The 27918-nt window shown below is 42.0% G+C and overlaps 1 protein-coding gene across 2 annotated transcripts in view; it reads left to right on the top strand.

Moving 5' to 3' along the window:
* Positions 1-4628: 4628 nt before the first annotated feature.
* The window catches only part of AFAP1 (actin filament associated protein 1), a 115012-nt gene continuing 91722 nt past the window's right edge, over positions 4629-27918 (top strand). For both annotated transcript variants that reach the window (XM_059469936.1, XM_059469935.1), the window contains exon 1: positions 4629-4767. The gene's annotated coding sequence lies outside the window, so the exon portion shown is untranslated. The remainder of the gene's footprint in view (positions 4768-27918) is intronic.

Genomic DNA, 27918 nt, shown 5'->3' with positions numbered 1-27918 from the left:
GACCTATCTGTGTGGAGAGTAAGGAGAGACCTGTGCATTGTAGAAAAGGAGCACAATACCTGCTCTTGAAGTTTCTATAATGCACACTTTTTCAAATTTGCTTTTTGCACAAGGGTGAATGGTATTTCTGCTGTATAAGTCCTTTTGGAACATATATGGACTCAGCACTATAAGATCCCTGAAACAAATTTTTCAAGGGTGTCTCAAATATAATTACTTTTTCCCCCAGTGGACCTGGAAATTATGTGGGACTCAAGAAGAAATAACTCATGATACTCTTTTAAAAATATTTTAAAAATGCTATTAGGTTCTTAATAGATTCTGCTGTAACAGGATCACAGTATATGATAAGCAAGGGCAAAAGACCCTATCTTTGTCAAGAACTTTTTTTCTATTTGTAAAATACATTTTTTCCTAGTCTGTAAATGTCTTGAGTGTCTGAGACAACTTCAGAAACAGTGATGTTTTCCTTACTGAAAAATTATGGTTTCAAAGTAACAGAAGATTTCTGTTCTAAAAAGGCATAACTGGCCTCCTGCTTTTGAAATCCTGACATCATTATGTTTTACTGAAGAGAGTGGCAATTGCTGCAATGTTACTCCATCTCCTGACAGCCCAGATTGCTCAGGATTTTTGCCTGCTTTTCACTCTTCCCTGAGACCATCCATTCCCTCCTGGCAGCACAATATGAGGGCAGGAGTTTGGACACATCAGGAGGCAGCTGATGCTTGCTCCAGGGGCCTGACCTGCCCTGCCTGACACACCAGTGTCACAGGGCAGTGTGGGGTCTCACATGAAGTCAACATTTTGCCAATTCTAGGATTTTTGGGTTTTTTGTCTGCTCAACCCCCCTTCCAAGAAAAAAAAGAAAACAATCCAAAGAGGCAAATTATTTTACAGTCTGATACCAAGTATCAAGAACATACAGGCTTTTCCCCACAGCTTTGATTTCACTTTAATGTACTGAAAATAATGAACATAATCTTGTACAGGCACCTTGAAAGGTCTTACTGAAAAGTATTGAGCAGACTTTCAGGGAATACCAGTCATCACTTAGAGCATCCAATAGGTTTTCTTATACTTTTTCCTCAATAGAATGTTGCTGAGTTTTTGGGGCCTCTTAAACTAGGGAGTTGTCAGGTTATGGACTCAGTCCAAGGCAGATTTGAAGTGGAATTGAGTGTATCTATCTTTAAAAACTGACCCATACTTCTAAATGCCTAAAGTACTGTTTTCCTGCCTTTTTACATTACTTAAGTGAGCCAAATACAAATTGCTTGGAGTACCTTACAAGACGTAAATCACAACAAATGGTTGGAGATTTTTTTCTCATGCCTGTGTTCCTCAGATTTCAACCAATGTTGATTTTCCAAGGGGGGAAACAAAACTTTAAATATGCATAAATAACTCTTTTAAGCACATCCTAAAGATAACAAATATGGTCTGTCATTGTCATGACTTCTCTGTTTCAACACAGCACAGACTATCTGATGGTTAAAGTCCCAGTTTTGTAAACAAGTCTATTTGGATACCTTAGTGCTGGGACTACTTGACTGTTTTGTTTTTCTTTGCTCTGATTATTTTCTTTTCTTTTGTGATACCCAGTGCTAAGAAGATTATAGGAAGATTGGGGATCCCTATGACTAAGCTTCACCAAGTCGTGCCTAAAGCTTGTGAAGATTATTTCTACAGTAATGAAGTTACCCTTGATAGAGTAGAACTTTATAATGAATTATTGAGAATAAAGACAATTTGAAACACTGCATTAATATTTGGTCTTAAAGCTAAAAACTGCTTTTTCAAGCTGGAGGACATGTATTTCAAATAGGGACATTTACAGAGATTTGCTTTCTGCTGCTTTGTGTTAAAAGATGATTAGTTTAAGAAGTTTATTGGGTGCAAAGTATGACATAGAGTTACTGTGGACCTCAGATTTCCTATTAATGATGTGACTTCAGTTTCCCTGCAAGCAATTCCTTAGGAATCACTTGATTTATTTTGATGATATTGTGTTCTAGGTGAATTATATGCTGTTCTTTTTAATTCTATAAAATAGAATTTGTATTTAAGTAGCGTCATTAAAGATTCGTGGGGAAGAAATTCAATTAATCACTAAGTTGTATTTTGCAGCTGAAGTAGCTTATAGAATGCATATGTACAAATGAAAAATTGTGGGAATAATGCCATTTTGAAGTGTAGCATTGTGAAAACTAAAAATCCAAATAAGAAAAAAGGCCTTTTGAGCCCTTCAGCCTGAGAGAGAGCTTGTCCATGAGGAACAGCTTTTGCTGTCTGGTGATTGTCTTTGTGATAGATGACCCATTATTCAGTCCCTGTGGAGTTACCACCACAAGACATGAAGCCTTTACCACTCTCTCCAACAGCCTAAGGACAAACCCTTAAGTTATCTCACTTTCGTATCTGACAGAGGGCACAAAGAGCTTATTTTCTTGCTGGTCTTGCGATGACTTTCTCTGATGTCTGTTTCTCTGCTGATCAGCTTCCTAACTTCTTCAGGACATTTCTGTGGAAGAAATGCTCTCAAGTGTTGCTAGAACCAAGCTCCCTGTTTACAGACCAGAGTGTCTTAGGGCAGGCAGAGGCTGAAGTGTTACTTAATGTGATGTGTGCATTAAAATTAAAAAAACCCAAACAATATAACTAGAGTCAGTAAAGCCAGTAAATAATGGAAGTGCTCACTGCAAGCATACAAATCAATGGTACTGCATGTGCCACAGCTGCCAAGGGCTGTGTTTTACAGCAAAGTACTGGATTGTTCTCCCTAGAGATCATATTTTACAGGTCATGATACAAATTAAATAGCTCAAAGAGAGCAATAGCTGCAAGCAGTTGAACCATGGAGAAGAGGAGTTGTGGTTTAATTTTTTCAAGACCAGCTAAGCACTTTACTATTGCCTGAAAAATCACTACTTCTAAGTACTCCAAGGCTCTTCCCTGCCAACTCTCAACAAGCAGAATACAAAAAGGCAGGTAGGAGCAGGCTGCTGCTGTAATAGCTCATCCAGTAGGCAAGTCCTTCCCTGCCCATACCCAAAGGCACACAAGAAAGAGAACAGCTGAAAGTGAGCTTTGAGGCTAAGTAATACTTGCTGAAAAGGTTGGGCTGTGAATTCAGCTCTCCTATTTTGGGCTACAGAGATCTCATGCATATCCTAAGTGGCCACACAGTGTATATGCTGACTAAATAGAATTTTCCCTGGTCAAACCTGTTATCCTTGGTATGACCTTCTTGGAATGACTGAGGATGATGAAACAGGACAGAAGAGCACATTAAACCTGGCCAGATAAACCTAAATTTTATTAATCAAAATTTAAGGTGCTTAAGAAGTTGCATACTCTATGGCACAAAGTAAGCTACAAGCTCCTACAGAATTATGCGCTTGCATGTCCAATGCTCCCCAAATATTTCTCATAAGAGCACACTTGTGCATCTAGCTGAAGTTAAAGGAGTTTTGACACCCAGCTGGACTAAAGACAGAGTTGCCTTAACTAATGTTCTTCCTTTAGTGACATTCTTCTGTGACCTCAGATTTTCAGTTTCTGTATGGACAGGGAGGAAAAGAAATATATATAAATACAGAATAATAAATATATATATATATAAATATATATATTTGGTTATCTCAAAGTTGGAACATGTTTACTCAGGTTGCCCCTATGTAAGTTTGCCCAGGCTTAGCAATTTTGTTGCAAACTGAAGCCTGCAGGTTTAATCAATATAAGTCTCAGTTTAATCAAAAAATCTCACTTTGATTTAGATCTGGTTTATATTAAGCTAAACTAAGATGACGGAACCAGGTGTTGCGTTTGTGCATGATTTTACACCATTTCAACAAAAGAGCTTAAATTTTAGATAAATGCAGACCTGCTGGTTATGCCCCAAATCCATGTTATTCCTCCACTGCTCAGTGCTCAGGTCACAGCGTCTCCTGGGCAGGAATGGGGAGGGCATGGGCTGCGCTGAGGCTCCCGCTGTGACCTCTCAGTATTCCAGCTTTTACTCGGGGAACAAGCCTCCGGCTCCTGGGAGGCTTTACTCTGGGGCAAGACCCCAAGTTTGATCTGCCAGCATCTGCCTCGCAAGGAGCACTTGGGCTCACCTACCCCGCACCCGGGGCTGCTGCGCACACCGGCCCCATCCTGCCCCATCCTGCCCGGGGCTGCTGCGCACACCGGCCCCATCCTGCCCGGGGGCTGCTGCGCACACCTGCCCCATCCTGTCCCATCCTGCCCGGGGGCTGCTGCGCACACCGGCCCCATCCTGCCCGGGGGCTGCTGCGCACACCTGCCCCATCCTGCCCCATCCTGCCCGGGGGCTGCTGCGCACACCGGCCCCATCCTGCCCCATCCTGCCCGGGGGCTGCTGCGCACACCGGCCCCATCCTGCCCCATCCTGCCCGGGGGCTGCTGCGCACACCTGCCCCATCCTGCCCCATCCTGCCCGGGGGCTGCTGCGCACACCTGCCCCATCCTGCCCGCACCCGGGGCTGCTGCGCCCCCCCGCCTTTGTTCCGCTGGCTCCGCCCCGGCGCTGTCCCCTCCCCGCAGGGCGGGCCCGGCCCGGGGGCGGTGGGAGCGGGCCGCTGCTCCCGCCCCGCTGTCCCCTCCCCGCTGTCCCCTCCCCGCTGTCCCCTGCCGGCGCGGCGCTGGCTGCGCTCCGCGGCAGAGCGGGGCTGCGGGAGGAGCCGCGGGAGGAGCCGCGCTCGGCCGCTTTGTGCCGGCAGCCGCCGCAGGACGGCCGCAAAGGTAGGAGGGCTCCGGGCCCGCTCTCCCTGGGGCAGCATCCCTGCCGAGCTCCGCGGGCGGAGAGAGAGCACAGGAGGGAAAAAGAGGGAGGGGAAGGGCTGGATTCAGAAATGGGCTTTTTCAGCCGCTGCTCCGCTGCTGCTCCCGGCAGCCGTGTGCTAGGAAAGCTGTGGGTTTACTGGGAAAAAAAAGCTAACAAAATAGGAAAAAAAAAAAAAGTCTCGCTCGTTTTCTTGGCCGGGAGCAGCACATGGAAAGAGCTGGAGGGAACCCGGTTATCGGGCTGTGGCGGCCCCTACACCCGGGCTGTGGAAGGGCAGGAGCCCGGCCGAGATCCTCGGGAACGCAGCCCTCTGTCCGCCATCCCGAAACTCGCATCCCTTCCCGGGAAAGGCACCGGCCCCGCAGCCGCGCTGCTGCTTTGTACCGCTGCGAGCTTCCTTATTTCCTGCCTTGTGGGGTGGGCAGAGGTGGTCTCCCCGCAGGCTTGGCCATTTGATCTGTTTCATCACAGCCGAGAAATTGCATCATGTTACAGTCCTGGAGTCAGTCAGGGCACAGGGGAACAGAACCATCTTTCCAGATCCATCCCCTCGGCTTCCCGGGCCGACCCCCTCCTTGATTTCCTGTTGGGCTGAGGAGCAGCCTGCCATTGGAGGCTGGGGGGAACCGCTCACAGCGACGTGGTTCGATTTCTTCCACTGAGAGGTTTTTTGGAAACTCGAGTTTGTCGGTCCTACGCGCGGTATGTGTCTTGTGTGGAGGGCTTAGAGGAAACTTGCCAAAGATTTAGGCGGTAGGAAAATAATGGGCGGCAAAAGAGCCAGATAAACTGCCAAAACCGGGAGTTGCTCCATAAGCTGAAAGCTCTGCAGTGGCAGGAGGTGAGTGGGTTCGGGCAGGCATCCCTCGGCAACCCAGGCATTCACCTGCCCTAAAGGATAGTGCAGCTGAGTAAATGCACACTCTGAAAGGCAAGATAAGGCACATATGAGAAACAGAGAAGTATTTAGCTCATTTCCTCTCTGGATCCTTTATGATAATTTTGATGCAAACACTTGATGTGCCCGTGCCTGTTCTGTTTATTGTATTACTGAAGTTTGCGGCTGTGGTCCAACTATGAAATGATAAATCTCAAAACCAGAGCGATCCAATTAAATCATGTACTTCAGTCTAGGGCTTCTTAAGGCGACAGATTCTGCTGTTCTTTGTGCAGCTCTTTGTTTTGTTCCATGGGGAAAAAAATGTCATGGCACGGCTTGGTTCAGTTCTCAGAGGTATCCATAACAATTAATGATTATTCCATAACTAGTGTCTCACCCTTGCAGGTGCTCTGCTACTGTTCGCTCCAAGTGTTGCGGGGCCACTCTTTTCCTTTCATGAAAATAATAGCGTTGTGAACCTTTTTTTTGTGTGCCTTTCTGAGAATGGTCGGTGCAGGGGCTCAAGGGAGCACTTGGCAGCCAGATGGATCAATCCATCAGTGCTCTCGGGTATGGGCACTTGGTGCCTTTCCGTCATCCCTTGTGCCTCCTGGTGGTTTCCATGGGAAGAACTGCACAATTACTTCCTTGTTTTGAACAAACCATTTTTCCTTTGTAAAAGAAGAGCAAATGCTGTGTTAGAGCAAGAGGGAGAGCATCCTGTCTTAAACCCATGTGGGGCTATAGGGCCCCCCATGGGTTTAAGAAGAATTTGAAATGGATTTGAAAAAGAAGGATCTACAGTTTTCTTTGTGTATCAGCCAGTGATTGCAGTGACAAGCCGGCAAACAGAACAATGAGCAGATACTCACTGCCTTTGGTGATATGTGGCATGTTTGGTGTTTCATAGGAAATTTGTCATCAAAAGTCAAAGTGTTATGTTGTGTTCCTGTGGCTTGGGTAGATTTTTAGATCAAGGGGTTTGGAAGGTCTGTGGGGTTGAAACTGAAGTATTGAAGCAGTGCCAGCGAGGACAGGGTAAAATGCAAGACTTCAATAGATTAACCACTTACACTATTTTAAAATTTTACCATCTTAGTTAAGGATGATTTTTCTTTTTTCTCTCCTGAAGTTCTCAGAGTTGAAAAGATACTGTCTGAAACATAAAGCCCAAAAGCAAATATTGAAGTCTCAGTGAAACAGGCTGTATTTGGTACATGTATGACGAATTGTGCTTATTCCTTTCAGTGGTGCAAAGACAACTTGCTGTATGACCAGGAATTGTATTGCCCTGCTGCTCGCTGCAGTCTCCCTTGTGACATTGCCTCAGGACAAAGAGCCAGCGGCTCAGGGCTGGTTGATGCTATCTGGAGTCGACTGATTTAATTTCCATGCATTTTCAAAAGTTTTGTGTCTGATAGATCAGTCAGGGGGAGTGTGGTATCCAGGAGCCCGCCTGGTTAACTGCTTTGTTCAAAGCTGTGCTCTTTGTTTCCTGAGGAGGGGTCGAGGAGGAAGAGGAGGAGGAAGAGATGTACTTTATTCATTTGCAAATCTCCAGCTGAGGTGGGAGAGTGGGATGCAAGGACTTGCACCTCAAACTCCTGTACAGCCTAGTCTACTCTGTGCTGTTGTGGGTTAGTCATAGTAAAGCATACTGTGGCAATTTTCCAAAAAAATTATGCATCCCTTCCAGGTGTGCTGTTCAACTGGTTTTAGGTGTGAATGACACCTAGCTACTGGTATGGTTCTGACTTCCCGACTCATCACTTCGTTGACAAATAGTGTTTCAGCTGGTGTAGAAAATGTCTGTCTGGCCTGGGCAGGTGACTGGGTTACACACTCGGTAGGTATTATTCCAGATCAATGTACTTCATTGTAATATAAAGTGTTCTTAGGCTCACAGTTGAACTCCTAATAGTGAAACCCAACACAATTAATAGAAATGTGGAAGTCAATCTGAGGACTGCAGGTACAGTGAACTCTTGAGCTTTTAGTGAAGGACTGAAAAAGCCAGATCTTGAATGTGCCCCTCCATCTCTAAAGGTTGTCTAGGAGGAATTTGAGGAATTAGTTTTCCTACTATGAAGCACCCCAAGCTGACCTTAGAGCAATTTAAGTTTTCAAGACCATACAAGATGTCTTTTTGGGGAGTGTCTGCATGAAGCCATACCAGAGCAGTCTGTCAGCACAGAATGAGCAGGTAGGAAGGCATGTGGCTGCAATGGCAGTGACTCTGAGCTCAGAGTGCAGGGGTTGCACCAGCACAGGAGTCTCACTGCACCAACCTGTCCATGCACACACGAAGGTCTGTCTTTTGTAGTGCATCACTGCTCTAAAACACTTTGTGTCTATTCAATTGCTCTTTCTCTACTAGATGATCTTTAAGGTCCCTCCAAACCCAAACTGTTCTATGATACTCTGTGATCAGAAGTTAACTCTTGACTCTCCCGGTCATAAAAGACATGCTGCTGTGAGTAATGGTAATGAACAGTGTTGCAGGATCATAACTTGGGTTTATGCAGTGGGGGATATCTCATAGCAGGTAACAGTCTTTTGGGACATCATCTCTGTTTTCCAGAGATATGGCAAGTAATTAAAACCTGAATGGCAACACTGCCATCAGTTTCCCCTTTGCCATCCTAGCAAAAAGTCAGCCATGGCTCAGTGTGCATAGAAAGGTTTGACTGCCAGAGGTGCCTTAACAGAGCAGTGTCCAAATGAGCTGCTGATGGTTACCTCTCTTAGAGTATGCCTTGGAGAATACAGGAGTCTGTGGAAAGGGTAAATCAATAGCTCTTTTATATTTTGCCAGGGTTCATCAAGAAATCTAGGAAAGAAAACTCCTAAGAGGATTTTTAAAATCAGTTGGGTCTTGTATAGATACTGCTCTTTACTTGTATTGGTATTTTAAAAATTGATTGTTTGTGTTTGGCAGTAAAAGGAGGAAACTGATAGACCTGTGTTTTCTAAATCTCTTTCCTCAACTGGAAAAGGAAAAAAAAATCAATGTATTATTCCTTTTATGGTGACATAGTGGTGGGGTTTTTTAACTGTCTGGGGGATTCCTGCTGCCAAGATCTCTCTGCCATTATGTAGTTTTGAGTTGAGTGATAAAGACTGTCTTTCTCTAAGACAGATGTTGGTAATGGCATTACTGTGCCAAAATCTTTGTGAGTACAAAATGCTGTGTAAAAATATTTCCATCCATTAATAGTGAGTGCCAGAAAGGAGTACACAAGTGGTTTCAAATTTAATCTGTAATGTAGCTGATGTCTCAAAGATAACATCTTACCCCCAAGAAATACAACACTGTATGTGAGGTAATTGCTATGACTTACACTGAATATATATTATTCATTAGGGGACTGTCATTATATCATGCTTGTGAATTCCCCAGAGTCTCTTATCAGTGTCCTCATGACATCTCAACATCTATGGAAAAGATGATTTTGGTGTCCCACTTGAGTGGCTGATACTCTGGCTTGCTACTAGCCACTTGCAGTGAGCATGCTTGCCTTGTTTATTTAAAATGAATAGACTTTGGGAAAGGAGCTTGGTTCATATATTCACATCATCAGAGACAGCACTCCTTCACAGGGAATATGTAGTGGTATGTTATCTCAGTTTTGCAGAAGAGCAAATGGTAAAAGCTCTTTCATGTGCAGCTTTCATGCTAAAACTACTCTGCACTGTCTTCAAAGTATAAAGGCTCAATATTTGGCCAGTTATTGTGGATAGATTTTTTTTGTTTTTGGGTCCATTAAAGGATCTTTAAGTATGTTTTGAAACTTATCTGGTGTCTCATCAGTTACACCTGCTTACGGCAGTCCTGTTAGAAACTGGAAGAGAGGAGAAGGCCAGGTAAGGACGGAATTTCCCTGTTAGTACCAATTAGCGGATCCAGATTTCATTTTCCTGTACCATTTTTTTGCCAGGAGCAGCTGCAAAGGGAGAATTACACCGTGACCTTCACAGCACTTCCTAGTGCCATCATCAATCAGATCTGGCAGGAGCTTTATCACATCTATCAGTGTGGCTCGTAAGCCACATGCTGTCTAGTCTGGGGGAAAAACAAACAAACAATGGGAGCTACTGTAGGGGTTTGTTTAAAATAAAACAACCAGGAGTGAGCTTTTCCCATATGTGCCAGCTTTGTAGGCAGATTTCTGCTTTTGCCGTGTTCTGTTGGGCTGATTAATAAAAGATGACGGTTGTAAAGCAGTGGAAGAGATTTTCACTACATTTCAATGGCACTGGCAACTCATTCACAAATATGTGAATTGCGGCATCAGCATTTCTCAGGCGATGCTTTTCAGTCCCATTCTAACCCTCAGCATTATTTTTACAAAGGAATTTATGTAGTTAGATTAATTCAGGTGTTTCCTACACAGGTAAATGTTACAGAATAAATAAGTGTTTTCAGACCTCTCTGATTCTTATATGAAATAGCATAACTTTCTCAAGTGGTTTGCTATATATATATTTTTGGTGGGATCATGTGTGCCTTTGCAGGCTACTCTAGGTCTCTCCCCGAGGCAAGTTCATAATGTAGCAGCCAAGGGCAGCTGATCAGCTGCAGCATCTCCCTTTTCAGCATGCAAAACATTATTAACACCCTGTAAGTGGCTGATTTGTTTTCTGTTTTGTTGGTTTGTTTTCCTTATTTACCTTGGTCTGATTATTGTTTTTTACTAAAATATAAAACATTTTGTTTCTTACATTTTTTCATTGTTACACCAAGTTCATTACCATTCTCAAATTCCTTTGCTCTTCTTTTCTTGCTTTCCTTTCCTGTGCTTAGTACAGTGACAGTTTGACAGGTTGTCACATTGTGCCTGATTTGCTTTCAGGCACAGTCCTTGCTGACAGGTAGATGGGATAGGAAGAAGAAATGCAGGATTGCTACTGTATGTGTAATTCTAGCTGCTTCATGGTGATATGTTTGTGTGTGTATGTGATATATACAAATGAAGGTGGAGATGTATATAGATAAATATAGATGTATATAGATAAATATAGATAAATAAAGATGTGTAAGTGATCTGTTAGAGCTGCCTTGGTCACGCAGGTTTTTTGAGAAAAATGGCTAATAGATAAATAAATGTACTGTTATACTTTTGAGGAAAAGATTAAGGTCTTGAGCTTCAAGCTGCTAATGTTGATAGCCAGCAGCAGGGTGTGATCTTTAGTTTCTGTAGTTTTTAACCAGCCAGTTCTTGGCAGAAGCCATCTTGGTACCAGATCTGGGCAAGGGAGTTTGAAATGCCATATGAAATGAGCAGGTGCAAGGAAAATGCACATAAAATGTGAAATACACTTAGCAAAAGGCTATCTATTCTATCAGGGAAAAAGAACTGGCTAGCTGGTTATGGAAATAATTACTTCTGTGTTTTTGCTCAGTGTGTGCTGTGTCATTTTGACAGGTTTTATGGCCCCAGGTGCTGCACTGCCCTGGGCAGGGCAGGGGCTGCAGTGCTCGTCCCTGCCCACAGACCAGCCAACCTGAGGGGCAAGGAGCCTGCCCGAAACTGTACTGCCTCTTGTCCATCTTCTGCTTCCAGCAGCCAGGCGCCAGGCACAAACACTTGGGGGAGAGGTTTGAAGAGCCCAAGGCCCTGAGCAGTCCCATTTCAGCAGCAGGATGAGGAGGAGAGGGAAAGCTGCCAGCAGGAGTTGGTCTGAGATGCTGAGTCCTGTGTCACTGTTTGGGGGCTCCTGCTTCAGGAGGATGCAGCAAACCAGGTCAGGCCGAACAAAAAGACATGGTTTCAGGCCTGAAAACAAGGTGGGCAGTAATGAGGAAGACATAAAACAGCAGGAGCTGAAAACAGGAGAGATAATGTAAAAGGCATTAAAATAGGAGATAATGCAAAAGGCAGAGGGATGAGTTAAGGAGCAGGGATTCCAGCAGGGCTGCTCAGTCTCACCAGGGCAGTGGTGGTTGGGAGCTGAGCTGCTCAGGGTCCACTCTGATGCTTTTCTGCTGCTGCATCTTAGCACAGATCAAACAGAAGGAAGCTGCCCCTTGGAGAGTGGGATTTATTCATGTAATGCAGTCCATGCTAGGGAATGGAGTGAAATACTGGATTTGTCACTGGCTGTAAGAGATCAGGCTGAAGAAAGTAAATATCTGAAAATGTTAGGAAGCTCAGTGATTCTAAGCTATGTTAATACACAGCATTATCAAAAGAGTACCTGTTGGAAAATGAAAAGATCTGGTTCTTGGAAGGGAGAAAAAGTATTCAGCGTGAAGAGCTTCTGAGAATATTCAGAACTGTTCTCCTTGCCTGAGCCATGTCTGCACCATGTGTTTGTCATTAGCACCAGGAACAGCTGAGAGTCTCCTTAGAGGGGCAGTGATGGGTGCATGGTGGCTCCTTCAGGAAGAACCTGGAGGCCTGAGAGGAGACAAGGGGCTGGGTCAGGCCACAGCCTTTTGTTTTGAGCTTAACAGGAATGAAGTCCACCCTGAAGAGTCTTGGGGAAAATTCTGGATGAGGGCCAGTATGAATAATGCTGAGTGCAGATGGGTGGGACCCCACCTGGTTACAAAAACAATCCTATTTCCAAGGTTTGCTATTTCTGCTGAAAAAGGGGATATTTAACAAGTAAGGTTTCACTTAAAAGGAAAAAAAAACCAGTTGAGACCTTAAAAAAACAAACCCAAATAAAAAAATCTAAAAATCTCTCACTTCAGAAAATAATGAAAACAAGCCCCCAAACATGCAGACAGCTGAAAGCACACAGCAAAAACCTCAGATAAACAAAACAAGTGTCCTCTGAGGAAAGGAAGAGTTGTTCCCTCTCTGGGAAAATTTGCCTGTTCCTGTGGCTTGTGAACTTTTCATCTTCTCTGGGACTTTCTGCTGTCCTTCGTTTGCTTTTTTCAGCTTCTTGGTCTTCTTTCCCTGGAGCCTAGAAAAGTGTTTATGCAAGCACTAGACTTTAAGTAAATGAATGACGAGTGCTGTTCCTCAGGGCTTGGTTTTGGGACCAGTCTTGTTTAATTTTTTGTCAGTGACAAGGGCAGTGGGATTGAGTGCAGCTCAGCATGCACTGCCCTCTACCCCTGCAGCTTGTGGCCATCAAGACACCTTTCCCCTTGTGACAGCCACATCCTGAGCATTATTCCAGAGCTAATCTGGAGCAAACTGTGTTCAACAAGCCCCAAAAATGTAACAATTAATTTTAGTCTGACTCAAGTTTCCATTAGTCTCCACTTGACTACTATTCCTGTTTGTCTACAATGATTGAGCCTCACAGCCTCTCAACACAGCAATTTCCTTCACATCCCTTTGGATCTTCCTCTTTATTGTTGTTTGCACGACACCGAGTCTCCATTTTGCATGGGTGGAAAATCTTGCTGAGAGCTGTCCCCCCTTTGACCTCATTCTTTTCAGATCTCTCATTTTTCTGTCTTCTTGCTTATAGTCCAACTATGTAACTTTTCAAAGTTGTCTGAGTGTAAAAAATAAGTTGTAGTGAAGGCTTGTCTGAAAACAGTAGCTCTCTCTACAACCCAAGGGCAAGTGGATGTGTGTGTGGAAAGCCCAAATGACTGACTGTCCCAAAGAAGTGACTAAAATACTGGTTAGATTCAGAGGAAAGCAGAAGTTGCCTCGAAGAGGTATGATGTTTGGGGATTTCTAGACTTCTTCAACCCTTTTAAAATCCTTCCAAATTTTTTTTTCTACCACAGTAACATCTTTTAAAGCATTACTAGCATTACTAGCTCTGCTGTTCTTGCACTTGGGATTCCAGTCTGGTTTTGCTCAGCACACCCACAGGCTCTAGGATATAAGTGCAAGCTCAGATTGCCCTGAAGTTTCTTGTACTTTATGGGAGCAAAGGGTGAAATCCATCTTCAAGATTTGGGGTCATTTGGGCTAGGTTTCCTGACATACAGCTCTTACAAGAAACCCAGCTGTTGCGGGGTTTTCTACCAGCTTTAAAGAAAAACTACCAAATAAAGGAAAAGCACTCTGGCAAGTAGGGATCAAAGCTTAGCTTTGTTTGCGTGTGCTTTAAGTAGTCTCAGTCTTTGTACTGACACCAGTTAAGTTGTTCTGCTTCAGGGAGGTAACTTGGAAGCGGCACTTGTGAGCGAATCCAGGCCTTTCCCTGCACATTGCTGTAGGGAAGGGCTGTTTCCTGCTAAGGTCTGAGTGCTTCCCTCTGTGAGATAGCATCTGAAGAACCCAGAGCAAGACCTCCATGTAAATAATGTGAAAATAAAGATGCACGAAGCGATGCTGCTTTCCAAGGTGTGATTGTGGAGCAGTTCTTGGCCAGGAGGCATCACTTGGATGGCCCATCCTCAGCCAGGAGCAAAGCAGGCAGCGCAGCAGGAATGTGCCCTTGCCCAAGCTGTAGTTTGAGCCATGTGTAGACAGCAAAAGAAGCAGGGCCCTTCTAGCAAGTTGTCATCAGTGATTATAAAGCACTTGGTACCTTAGAGCAGCTCTTTGTATGTTAATAACTCATTAAAATCTAATGACTTCATGAAATTGGACAAGCAGTAGGAACTGGAAATGGCAGATGTTCAGGGTGGAAAGGGAAGGGAGAGAAGCATGTAAGAATCCTTTAGCATCTTTTCCATTTATTTGTGTTGCCACTCCTGCTTTTGAAACATAATAAAGTTGTAAGGGTTTTGGTACACTGGTCACCTCTCTCATCAGCCCTGCTGGTGCCTCAGCACTCCTGAGGTTTCAGTGCAAACCCACAATCTTCTCTAATGAAGTGCAAGGAAGGAGGAGAAGCATGTAAGAATCTTCTAGCATCTTTTCCATTTATTTGTGTTGCCACCCCTGCTTTGTAAGTTTTCTTTTTAACTCTTGCAATGCTAATGAGTTCAGGAACACTCCTAAATTCTGGGATAAACAAACTTTTATCTACTTTACCTGGAAACCCTTCTGACATAATGCCAGGTGTTACATCCCTAAGACCTTTTGCCACTCCTAAATTCTGGGATAAACAAGCTTTTACCTACTTTACCTGGAAACCTTTCTGACATAATGCCAGGTGTTACATCCCTAAGACCTTTTGCCAGAGCACCTTTGAACTGTGTTTTGCAGGGGTTGCCTCACCTGCCCCTTGTGCCAAGCAGCCTGCAGCAGACATCTCACCTGATGTTTTACACTGCTTGCATGAATGGTGCCACTCAGTGCTCTGCTCTTTGCTGTTGAAGTTACAGCCTGTGCCCTTCTCCCAGTGAGCCTGCAGAGAAAAGCTGTGCAGGTTTTCTCACTGATGTGGGATGTGCTGAGACCTCCACATGTACCTGCACTCCTCTTTGATTGCCTTCACCAGGGTCAGCCTGGATCGCTTCAGTTCATGCCAAGATAATCCTTCCCCTATCTACTTCAGCTGGATGCAGAACAAAACGTGTGTGTATAATTCCAGAGGGCTCTTACCAGCTCTAGGAGGGGTGGCTCTGTGTGTACCACAGCACTTCATGGGGCTGTTTTGTAATAATCAGTAATAAAGAGCATTTTTGTATAGTTCAGTAATATAAAAGTAATGTTGAGCAACTGCACCTTGTGATGAGAGTTGCCAGGGTTCAGCTACATAAAAGCAGACAAAGGGCATGGCAAGAAGGTTTTTGCTTGGATTGAAGAAATTGTTATTAGAGGCATAATTCTCCAAACTTGTGGTTGTTGGACCATCTGAAGTAAGCCTGCCTAGGAAAACATTTAAGTCCTTTTGCCACTGTTTCTTAAATTAAAGTGAGAATTTCTTCCTGGTGAGATTTTTGTAAGGAGGAAACTTCACATACACCAGTGGAAGTCGTCCAAAGCAGAAGGGGAAAATGCCATTTCAAACTGTTAAGTACAGAATTTATAAAGGCCACCTGGAAAAATAAATGTTCATTGGTTGCTGATTTCGCATGTAAAGTGCATTTTCTTCTGGAATTATTATTTATACTGTAGTAAACCCGATACAGAATTAAATAATTTTATTCAGTTTTTAATTTGGCGTTAGAACCAGCTGATGCCTCTTCCTTCCTGTGCTTCAGAATCAACATTCTTGTCTACAATAATTCTTTGTCTGCCTGTAGGCAAGTGAATTTTTGTCATTGACTAATACCAGAAGGATCAGGGACTTGGGACCCTAATACTGGGACTGCTGGGAAACACTGAACACCAGCAGAGAGGCCTTTGAGTGGAGAGAATTGAGAATTTTCATTGTCTGCTGCCATTATCTTGTTTTACATTCTGCTTGTCTGCCAGCTTGTTACTAGTAAAAAAGATTACTAGAATCTGGGCTTTTGAAAATCCCATTATTTTCCTCTCTTTATCTGATCACACCATGGAATTATGTCACTGAATTAAAATTCTGACTGTGGTAGACTTTGCATCCTGGATGATTAAACATTTTGTCAGCATGAGGTTCCATGGTTTCTAATTTAAGGACCAGAGGGCTGCATCCCTTCTGCTCAGTGTGAGGGCAAGAAATAGCATTGCTAACCTAGCAAAACAACTGTAAAATGTGTATTAAGACTAGCAAGTGGATTCATTTGGCTAGTTTCCCATTGTCCTAGCTTATTTATCTTCCCTGATGGCTTTTTCCTACCTTCTTCATACCTGCATCCATTCTCAGAATCTCTCCAAACAAGAAATATGTATTCTGGATAAAAAATGTGCCACTGCTGTTTTGCCATATAGTTATTATAGGATTTTTACTTGTTAGGTGACATTGGTGTCATCTTCCAGATTAAAAATAGTCACTTCTGAAGGGAAGATTTAGAATGATGTATTGATTGTGACTGATAGCTGCTTTTCCAAGTGATCACCTATCAGCATCTACTCGTACAGGGCACTTAGCAACATAGAATGACCTTAATCTAGCTGCAAGTCCAAAGATGACAATATATCTGCTGGACTTGAAAAACATTAAACTGGTTTGTCTGCACTCTTCACTTGAAAATATCCCACCCCAAAACAACCATATTAGTTATTGTTTATGCTTATGTTTGTCCTTAAGCAGCAGTCTACCCCACACTGGAGATATTTTGGGTCCATGTCTGAATGGTACCCTATCCCCTATATATGATTTTTGCCATCCTTTTTTTTAGCCTTGCCTTACTCTTTGATTGAGTACCCGTGTCTGTTGTTAATTTTCATTTGTGATGAGTTTCGGATAGGGTCAGCATCCTGACAAATTGCTTTAGAAGACAAATGTGAGCAAGTGTCCCCATTGTAAGAAATGAGACCAAGGTGCTCCATCATGGAGATTTTCACTCCCTCAATACAGAATGTTGCTGATGGGAACTTGTTTGGGTCTCCTTTCTTATCAGAAGACCATGGGTAGAAGTTATGTAGGGGATTTAATTACGGATTACTTTCAGATTACTTTCAGATCACTTTCAATGCCTCAGAGACAGAATGCAACTTGACATGTGCCACCAAAGGCAAAGTGAAACAGAGCACAACCAACTTGGACATTGATTAAAGATATGAATGGTTGCAAATAGTAATAAAACTTGTGAAATAAGATGCTTATCTAAATCAGTTGTAGAAGATCAGTAGTGGGATCCAGAGGGGTACGCTGCATTATTCAGTGTACTCTGAGTCTGGAACTAAATTGCTACAGCTGAACTGGTGTTGGTAGGTTAGGAAAAGCAAAGGTACTTAGTGTAGTGCAAGCCCTGCTTATCTGTGGGACATGTGGGAATAGGCTTGCTGTTTGTTCAGACCATTTTCACTGTGTTTGTGATGGCCTGTCACGTTTGCTGTTCTTGATAGATGGGTGTCAGCTATGAGCCAAAATGCTTTCTTTCCATCCTCCCTTTTCTTAAGACAGTGGGATGAAATCTTTCATTTATACATCACATCTGTTATGTTTTTCATGTTTTGAGGCATGGAGAAAAAGACCATGATAAGTCTGTGACAGCAGGAAGTCAAAGTGAAATGAGAATGTATTTTTATCAAGTTATGTTACATTTACTGATTGTGAAGATTAGCACTTGGAAATGTGCTTCTTAGCTGAGGATAAGCAGTTTGTTTTAATCTATTCACATCTAAATTAGTACTCAACTATTGGTACTTGCAAGGCACTACGAAAAGCACTCAGACCATCTGTTGAGAAAATGGGAATATGAAACTGTCATTGTATGTTCACAAATCCTTCCTGTCCCTGGTGCTTTAAGAGCAGCCTCATGTGAATGCTGAGTGAGTCTGAAACTGAGGAGGCTCTGTGGGATCTGCTCTGTGGCTCTCTGTGGTGCCAGTTAATAGGTTCTTCAGAAAATGCAAGTCTAGATATTTCTCTCACTCCGGTTCTCAGCAAAACTGGTTAAGCACTGTTAAAAGATGACCTGAAAATAGTAAATAATAATAGCACAAGTAAATATATGTGAGTATAACATATCACTAAACAACTTTCTGCCTATGTTACTGTAATGAAAAAGCTCTTTTTCACTTTCATTTTAGTAAACATGGGATCAGATTTCTAAATGAAAGGCATGTGAAATCTGATAGGTACTTAGAGTGGGATGCATTCTGCCTGACTTGAGCCACACATGGCAGAGCAGGTCTACAGCTGAGTTCCTTCCCAGCAGACATTCTGTACAATCAGGGGATGCAAACTGGCTTCTCCAGGATGTGATTAATCTGATCTATTCTAGACATCTATTTTAGGAAGACTGAATTTCTCCATTGGCTGTGCATGGAGCCTAGGGCAGGTAGCTGAGATACAAATGATGCTTTGTAAGCACTGGCGTTTAGTCAGAGCAATGGCACTGCTACAGCTCAAATGGCCTGCCTCACCTTTCAACCCTATAAAACGAGTAATTCTTCTAAATTAAAGGAATTTATTTGCAGGCTTAAAACAAGATAATCATTCTTTGCATTTGCATGTAGTGTACTCCTACTCTGGGTTTAGTTAGTGCTTACAAAAAGGGCTGTCACAACATCTTTGCATGGCTGTTTCAGAGCTTTGATGGCTTATCTTTGGAAAGAAACTGGAAATGCAAGAGACAGATTCTCAGTAAATGAGGTTTATGATATAAAATTCTTAGTGGTGCTCTTCTGGGCATTGCTCTATAATTTTAGTTTTCTGATTTATGAGTAGTTTGCCATATTGTTCGCATAGAAAATTATTTGCATACCAAATGTGAGTTCATTCAGCTGTGAGATTTTCATGTAGGCTGCTGCTCTCCATGCTTAACTAATTAAGATGTCCTGCATTTGAGTAACTGAGGTTCTTAATCTTAAGTAAACTAAAACTAATTAGTTTTATTGCCACTGTTTAAAATTTTTAAACAAAAATATAAGTGCCATCAAAATAAAATGTTCTCAAGGCAGGAAAAGAAACTAATTGTGTAGTGGCTTGGAAGGCATCACATTGGAAACTACATATAGAATTTGGGAAATTTTTTTCCTTGTGTCTTTGAAAAAGGTGCACGCTAGAGATTGCAGTTTCTGGGAAGTTGGAGTGTCTGGGTTTAACTGATAATTTACTAAGCCGTTTGAAGATGAATCTTACATTTAAACAATATCAGGAATTTGGGATTTTGATAGGAAGCCCGGGGAGGACCAGTGACTTGGATTTATTTCCAAGACATGATTTTTTTATAAGTATATTTCAGGTTTGGCCAGGAAGTGTAGAAATAGATAATTGAGAAGTATGACTTTCTTCAGCAGAAATCTATATGAAATACTGTATTGTAAGGTGATTTCCTTAAAGGCTGCTTTTTAATCAAACTCAGTTGTTTTGGTTTTTTATTATATACGCTATCATATTGCATGTTGAATACATTTTATATCTTTATCATTCTGAGGTAGTGTAATAGAGCAATAATTTCCATAGAATATTTCCATAGAAAAAATTTAAATAGAGATGACTGGAAACTGAAAACCTGCAACAGCACTCAAATGACTCCAGTGGGAAATGAACACCTGTAAAAGTGGGTTTGCCCACTTTTGAGATGAGATGCAATCAGGCAGAGTTTGTTACACACGTGTCCTTGCATTGAATCCAGTGGAAATGTTCGGAGAGTTAAATATGTTATTTCCATGCCAAAAGTCCCAGTGGAGCTGCAGACCTCTGAAGATGCAGCACCTTGTGAAGCTCCTTCATTTACCCCTAAGGCAGACGGTGCACACAACCCATGTTCTCTGTTTCTTGTTGATACTTGTTTACTGGTATCAGCCTTTGTCCGACTTCTTGTTGCTGTTCAAGTCTTAAAAATAGTTCAAAGACTTAATAATTAGCTTAAGCTATTTTTGTAAGGAATGTAGTTCTTCATCACTGCTGCAGGCTGAATAAGTGCTGGGTTGCTTGTATGGTAGGTGACCTCCCAGAAAGATTCATTAGTGTTTGGAACAGGATGATTATTCCTGTATTGTTTTACCTAAATAGTTTTTGTTGAAAGAAAGAGATAAGTTAAATATTATTAGAAGTTGGAGAAGCAGAGTGTATTTTAGAAAGTGCTGTTCATAAACACATCACATTCACTCAGTGCAGACCACCACGTGGTTGCTGTTTAATTTAGGCAAGTGTCCATTTATGTGTTTTTTACAAAGGCTTGTGATACATTGAGCAGCTGGAGTTTTTGTTAGCTTTCTATATTAACCAGAGAGGTGAGGCAAGGTGGAACTAAATGAGAGCCTTGGTAAATACTTCTCTGCTTTCTTCAAAACTGTATCCAAGATCCCTAGCAAAATACACAAGGTGCTGCAGGTGTTGTTAGGAAGAGATCAGTTTTAAATGTATTTAAACAGTTCTCTTTACCTTTCTGTCCAGAGAATTGCTGATTTCTTTGAAGGTTAAAGACCTTAAATGCAACAAAATGTAAAGGACTGGGCAGGGATTAAGGATTTTAAGTGCAAGGAGCTCTGGAGATGCCTCCCTTTCACTACCTCGATTTAGAAGAAACTGGTTTCTACTAGCAACCATATAGCACATAGATGCTTATACCTCTTCACTTCACTAGGATGTTAACAAATACAACATGGAGTAGGATTTCCTGACTTCAAACTAATTTGTAAATGGTCTTCTCCCCTCCAAAGTAGTGAGGTCTGACATAATCTAGTGAAATGTATTGAAGGTGTAGTTCTGAAATAAAACCACATACTGTTCCACAGGTCTACACTGAGAGAGGCTCTCAGTTGCAAAATGGTGGAAACTTCTAAATTTTTTAATTCAAGCAACCTCATTTGCTGATCACAAACAGATCTGGGGAGAATTGACCTCACCTTCTTTAAAGATGACTAGCTGGTACCCATCACTCCTTTTGTTGCTATTGTGATATTTTACAGAATGTGCTTGTATTTATCTATCTCACTACGTATGTACGTATACATATATATAAATATAAATATTATGTATATTATATATATTTATTTTATATATATGTACATATACATAGAGGTGTATACCAGTTGTTCTTCTTGTGTCAGTGGAGGATGTCTGAGAGAAGCCACGCTGTGAAAGGACACTCCAGTCTCTGTCTCCCTGTAGTGCCTCATCCCTGGCACTGACGTTCCTGTGTGACACACACCCCTGGGTCTCCTCAGGGGACCTGAGGCTTCTCTGCCTAATTTGGGGAAGCTTGCCCTCTTTTACTGCGCCCTGGTGAGGATTTTCAGCTTTTCCTGAGCTGTCGGATTTTGATGTACAAACAGAAACGCTAAGTAAACTAGGTAGTGCTTCCAATGCTGAATTGGTTTAGCTGAGTGTGAGTTGTGGGGTAGAAAAGATACAGGAACTTAAACTCTGTTATGGAGATCACATCATATATAAATACAATACATGCATTTATACATGTATTATATATACAATTTATAGAAATACAGTACATTAACCCATTGCAGGGGAATTGTAAAAGCCTTCAGGAGAGATTTCTTCCTATTGCTTCAGATGCATTTCTATTTTTCTCACGAACTGGAAACAGCAACTGCCTTTCCATACTCCATCCTTAAAAAGTATGGGTTCTTTCTCTTTGTTTGAGTGTCAGGGTTTGTTGTTTTCGGTTTTTTGGGGTGATGGTGGGATTTGGTTTTGTTTTGTTTTTTTGTTTAATGCTTTCATTTGCCATGCTGCTTGTGGATTTCAAAACCTTGCCAGAAGGTATTTTTAAAATTGGTCACTCCTCTTGGTTGTCACACATCAGCACAGATCAAAATACTTGTCAACAATTTTTCCAATAAATATCTTTATTAAATTCATCTTACAATGTGAGCATATGTATGTAGTCTGCTTCACTAGGGGTTGAATAATATGCTTGAATCTACTTCCTAGGAAAAGAGACTGTAGTAGGAATTGTAATGTATTCAATTTCACCTGGAGAACAATGTCCTGACGGTTAAAATACATCAAAGAATTAAATAATTCCCTTTGGAATGTGAGATATGGAGAACTGTGTGCATTCCTCTGTTAAAACCTTTGCTTATCCAGTTGCACTCTCTTCTATTTAATTATCAGGTAGGAGCACAAATCACAAAATATAAAAAGGAAATGGTAGTTACGATAGCCCATTGGATCATTATTTATGTAAGCAAATATAGTCTCTACTGATGTTGTATTTATTGACCTTAAACCAAATTTCAGAAGGCAAAATAAACAATGTCCCTAATGTAACACATGAAAGTCTGCAGGACTGTTTAATTCTTGCAGAATTATTCAGAATGAACTTTCCCACTCTTTGCATGGTTGCCTTGTAGTCCTTAAAAGCACAGTGCTGCATTGTTAGCAGAGGAGATAATGCTTTCCACAGAGCTGCAGGAAAACACCGCTGCTAGGAATGCACTGCCCCAGGGAGGAGAAAGCTAAAGGTGAGCCTGCTTGCAGCTTTGCTTTCTTTTGAAAATGATTATGACATTTAGGCTGTTGGTGACAGTGCCTCTGATAATCCCAGCAGGTTAGAGCGTCTGAGTCTGTTTCACATGAAATACACAGAAGTATTTTGCATATGTTTTTAATAATTACTATTTTTTCCTTCAGATGTTTTTCCTTCAGGTGTTTTTCCTTCAGGTATTCCTATGCAGCCCCAAATTTCTCTGTCTGAATCATGCACGTTTCAAGAAGCTGAGTGTACTGATAATAAAACCAGCCTTGTTTCTGCTGCCACATAGCTACTGAGTCCTTCAGATAAGCAAGGGGAATCCCTCAGGAATAGGGGCTGCTCTCTGAGGAGCTAGGAGGGAGCTGCAGCCTTCCTGCCATGCCCTGAGTGCCTGACCCAGGAGACTGAGATGTTTTCTCCCAGCACTTGTCCTCTGGTAGCTGTCATGCTTCCACCCGCAGCAACATGAGGATAGTTGTAGCTATATATATATATATATATAGCTATGTGTGTGTGTGTATATATATATATATATATATATATATATATATATATATATATATATATATATGTATGTATAGCTATATATATATATGTATAGTTATATATGTATATGTACATGTATAGCTGTATATATATGTATGTACATTTTTATACGCACACATATGTAGGAGTAGACCATGTTCACTGTTACCATTGTGTGACATCTACACCAGAAACTGCTGGTTTTTCACAGTGACTTTAAATCTAAATGTAGGCTGCTGTTACAAGATATGATCCAGCTCATTCTCCCTTCCTTGCTCTTGCCCTGCAGGGACGCCAATAGAGGATCTCACTGGCATGTGGTGAGCTGGCTCCATGCCCTCCTCTGGCTCACCCATGGCCCAAAAATGCTAATTTTGGCCCAAAGGAAGTCATGGAAATGAAGGATCAGGGATGACATCAGGCCCTCTCAGCAGCAGCCTGAGTTAACTTTAACTTTTTGTAAAACCACAACTTTCAGGAAAGGCAGGGATGAAAAAAGAAACCCAGAAATAACCATCTGATCTGAAATACCTACTTGCACACTTGAGTGTGCTTCTTTCACTTGCACAGTCTGCACTGAAAGTCATCTCAGTATCTCAGAAACTGACTCTCCAGTTGTTGTTTTCTCAGTGTTGGTGACCCATTTCAAGGAGAACATCCAGCCTGGCCTGAGGGATAGCAAGTTCTCTAATCAGGAAATAGTAAAGATGAAAGCACCCTGCAAGCATCTTGGAAGGGGAGAAGTAGAGAGGAGGAGCTCCTCTCTATTCCACATCAGCAGGAGTTTTTTATTTACATTTAATTGAACATCTTTTCCTTTCACAGAATATATGGTTTTATCTCATGCCAGTCTAAAAAGAGAAGTAGGAGGGATACCTTTGGAATTTAAGCTCTTAGCAATGTCAGAATTACCTTTTGTCCTAACTTTTCCAGGTTTTTTATTATTTGGATGGTATGTTACAGGTACTCTCCAAATTAAACTGCTACTCCTTGACATGCATCAAAGAGATTCGTTAAGAACTTGATATTTTTCCACTTAAATAGAACTCAACATAATTAGATCTAAATCTTTACTGAGGATCACTAATTTCCTGTGAAAATTTTATTTTATTTGTGTTGAAAATTGTATTGTATAATTGTATATTTTATCACATTTTCTGTGAAAAGTAAGAAGAAAGAAAAGGAGGACCTTAGGACAAGCTCTGCACAGACTTCTTTATTGCTAAGCCTGTCAAACCCTTAGTTAAGAGCTCTGGTGTACCCTTCTTGGCCAGATGAAGTTAATTCTACCCATGCATGGCTGAGCTACTTAGGATTCAGCTGCTGAACTGCTTGGCATTCAAATACTAACAAGAAACAGGGATATTTTGCATTAGCATGACTCTTGCAGGCACAGTGGCTCAGCAGATGAGGCAAGGCTGGTTCAGCTCCCATGCATGGGGACGAGGGAGAGGGATTCCTTGGCAACTGTGCCAAGGTCTGTCCAAGCCCTGAGAGATCCATGTCATTCTGTTGAGGTGAGCTGATTGTGAAGGGCCTGTATAGTGTCTCTTCGTCCTGTCCTTTTGTCTCCTGCCTGAACTTACATAACAATTCAGGTCTGACACAAAGGAGCCAAAATCCCATTATTGCTGCTCCATAAAGAAGTGGCTTTGTCTTGGCCACTTCTTTACAGCCTCCTAGTTTGTCATGTTAGCAGAGCTGTGTTTCCTCATCACAACTTTTTTTAATCATGAAAGGATAAGGTCAGCTGAACTATATATATATGTATTGTCACTGCTAATACTTCAGGCAGACAGAGAGCTATTTCTCTGATTAAAGTGATGTGCAGTAATATCAGGAGGTGTTGGATTATGTCACGTTTTTCCCCCTGTTACTCAAACAGTGCTTGAGCAACTGAAGGTTGTTCCTGGACTCCTAAGCACATCATTTGTATCATCTGCTTGCAAATCCTTCCCTTTCCATCATTCCGCTTTTCATAAAACTGACTGCTAGAACATGAGGGAGGAGTTGGCAACTAGAACATGAGGGAGGAGTTGGCAAGCCTTCTGCAGTATCTTGGCGTGTGGGAAAGGGTCTCTGAACCTGCAGGAAAGCAGTTCCTTCAGACTGCCACCAGCTGGGATGTTTGCAGCTTTTTTGTCATCTTGTCTCATGCCCAGATGACAGAAAGGTTTATTATTCTAGGCAATTAGGGTGAATGTTCCCCACTTGTTTTTTGTTTTTCATCTTTGCTATGATAAATTTGGTGATGAAACCCTGAAGAGCTTTTTTTTTTTTTTTTTTTTGCTTATGCAGAGGCTGAAGGCCAGTAACATTATAAAATGTCATTCCTGGCCTCCCTTACCCATGTGTAAATAATAGAAGTAATTAAAGGTAAAAGTGTTAACATTTCATGTTGTTGCATTACCTACAGCAGTAATCAATTAACTCTGTAAAATAATCAATTAACTGTAAACAATCCAAGGTGTGAGAAGTGGTGGCCACATCTTGGCAAAGGCTGAAGGACTGATGGCAAGCCTTTGCCAGGGTAACAGGCAAACACTTTACTGGAAGTGTTGTCTGCAAGAAATGTCAAATAATCCTCAGGGCCCAAATAACCTTGAGAGGGCCTCATCTAAAGCAGTGTCTCATGTGGGGCACTCTACTTTACGGATAATTTGGACCATGAAAGAGACTTCAGTACAAAAGCAAAAGGAATATTGAAAAGTTCTGAGGCTGCAGCTTGTGAGAGGTTGGGGAAAGGATTTTAGTTGTTTAGCAGAGCTAAAACTGAGGGGAGGCATCATAATAATCTTCAGGTATGTTAAGGCTGCAATAAAAACAGGGTATTTCTCATATATTCTGTGGGTAGAACCAGAGCAAATGATCTTAAGACTCAAAAAAGAAGATTGATATAATGCATGTTAGAAGCACAATTTCTTAGGTTAATAGATTGAAGGTTGGGTTTGATTGCCAGGTAAAAGGTTGGACTGATTTCCCTGAGGAGTGAGATAGCTGGTCTCACCTAGGATGAGAATGATAAACAGCATCACTTCCTCAGTGTTGCTTTCAGCCATATTCTTTGAATGAACAAAAACTATTTATGTTGTGTGGATTCTCCTTTTTAACCCTTTCCCATGCAAAAGATTGATTGTTCCTCATGCTAATGGTTAATAATGTCTAAGCAAAGTAGCAAAGTAAGCTTAAACAATAGTAAAGGACATTTTTCATGAGGGTAGCTTGGATTTCCTGGCTGCTCTCTTCAGTGACCTGACAGCTTGTTTCCCCATCTTAAATACAGTATGATGGTCATACAGTAAATAACTAATGAAAAATAGTTTTGACCTCTTGGAAGCTTTAAATGCTAAAATACCATTGCTTCACTTATTGTCCTGGTTTGAAAAGGAAGTGAGTTTTGGTTTTGTTTTTTTTTTGCATGCTGTGGTCAAACCAATAGGTGCTCAGATTTGAATACTGGCACCTGGTGTGGCCACTGAGGACATGGATACGCCTCTAAGAACACAGTGGGCCCTGCCCAATCTGAGCCTTTGCATAGAGTAGATGGATACAAAGTCCCAGTGGTACATGTCAGAGGTTTGTTAGGGAAGACAGTTTTGATTAATTCTGCCTCGGGTACAGACAAACCCATTTGTGGGGTTGTTTTTGCTCTAGGCCCAAGTTGCGCATGGTGGATAATGCAAAAAGATGGAAGAACATGATGTGTACCCCAGGGAGCATATCTTTCCATGGGGGCGCTGGCATTGTGCCAGTGTCAAACCGTGACACTTATGCTATTCATAGTTCTTCTCTAATCACAGTTTCATGTTCACCCAAAGCTGCTCTTCCATAGAACTTTATATTTGGAATTATTCTGTTCTTCTTTTCTACTTTTATTGCGTTGAAATTCAGTTCTACAGTCATAGCAAAATTGACATGTCCTTCACCTATTCACCCTTGGAAGCAGCTGCAGAATTGGCTGCTTTGTCACCTCTTCTCAACAGCAATACCTTCCCTTTCTCTCCCTCCCCTTTGCCTCTCAAATGGCCAGAATTTGAAAACCATCTGCTGTCAGGCTGGGACGTGCTTTCTATTTCCTTTCAGTTTTTGGTTGCTGGCACCTCTCACTCCCTGATGAGAGCACATCCCTGTCCTGAGTCAGCTCCACTCTCCTGAGAGCCAGCCCGCCTTGCAAAAGGCAGGGTGGTGTAGTGTAGAATTCTCTCTTACTGAAGTCTCCAGGAGAAAAATGTCCAGCTGAGTGTTTAAAGGCGGGAATGTTGGAGAGGCTCTGACAGAGCAGACATCTTCTGGCGCTGCGGTCTGTCCTTCCCTCACCTGCTTCTGCTGTCTCATCCTGCTTCCTCTGATGGCTGCTGCTTTACAAGTGGCTTTAGTACAAAAAGGGTTTTCTTTGAAGTATTGTGGAAATGCCATTTCTAAGAAAATATGTCCTGGAAAAACCCAGCTTTCTTTTTCAGCTCTCTGGGTAGAGCACAGCACCAGTATCTGTGTTTCTCCTCTTCTGGTGTAATATTAAAACTTCCAGTGACTTTTATGGTTCAATTGCCTTTGGCAAACTTCGGTTCTCCATCTTAAACCCACGCACTTGTATAAACATAACTGGCTTCAAGCTATGTCAAATATAATCACTTAGCTACAAAAACAAAAACACCCAGATATAATTGCTAAGATTCCACTTTTTATAAACATTTTAGACTGAAAATGAGAATTTGGAGTGACAATCACACCCCGCTTCCTAGAACCTTTTTTGGTTCTTCCATTCATTTTTCCCTGTTGTCATCCTTTTCTATTCACTAAAAGCACATACTTGCTGCTATGAGCCCCACAGAAATATATTCTGCCTAAATTGTGTCTTAAAAAACACACAGAGACACATGACGATGGGAAATACAAAGCAAAAGCTGAAATATA

Source organism: Ammospiza nelsoni, chromosome 4, assembly GCF_027579445.1.
Source record: "Ammospiza nelsoni isolate bAmmNel1 chromosome 4, bAmmNel1.pri, whole genome shotgun sequence".
NCBI lineage: Eukaryota > Metazoa > Chordata > Aves > Passeriformes > Passerellidae > Ammospiza > Ammospiza nelsoni.
Note: the sequence above shows the minus strand (reverse complement) of the source record. Positions and strands in the feature narration are given on the sequence as shown.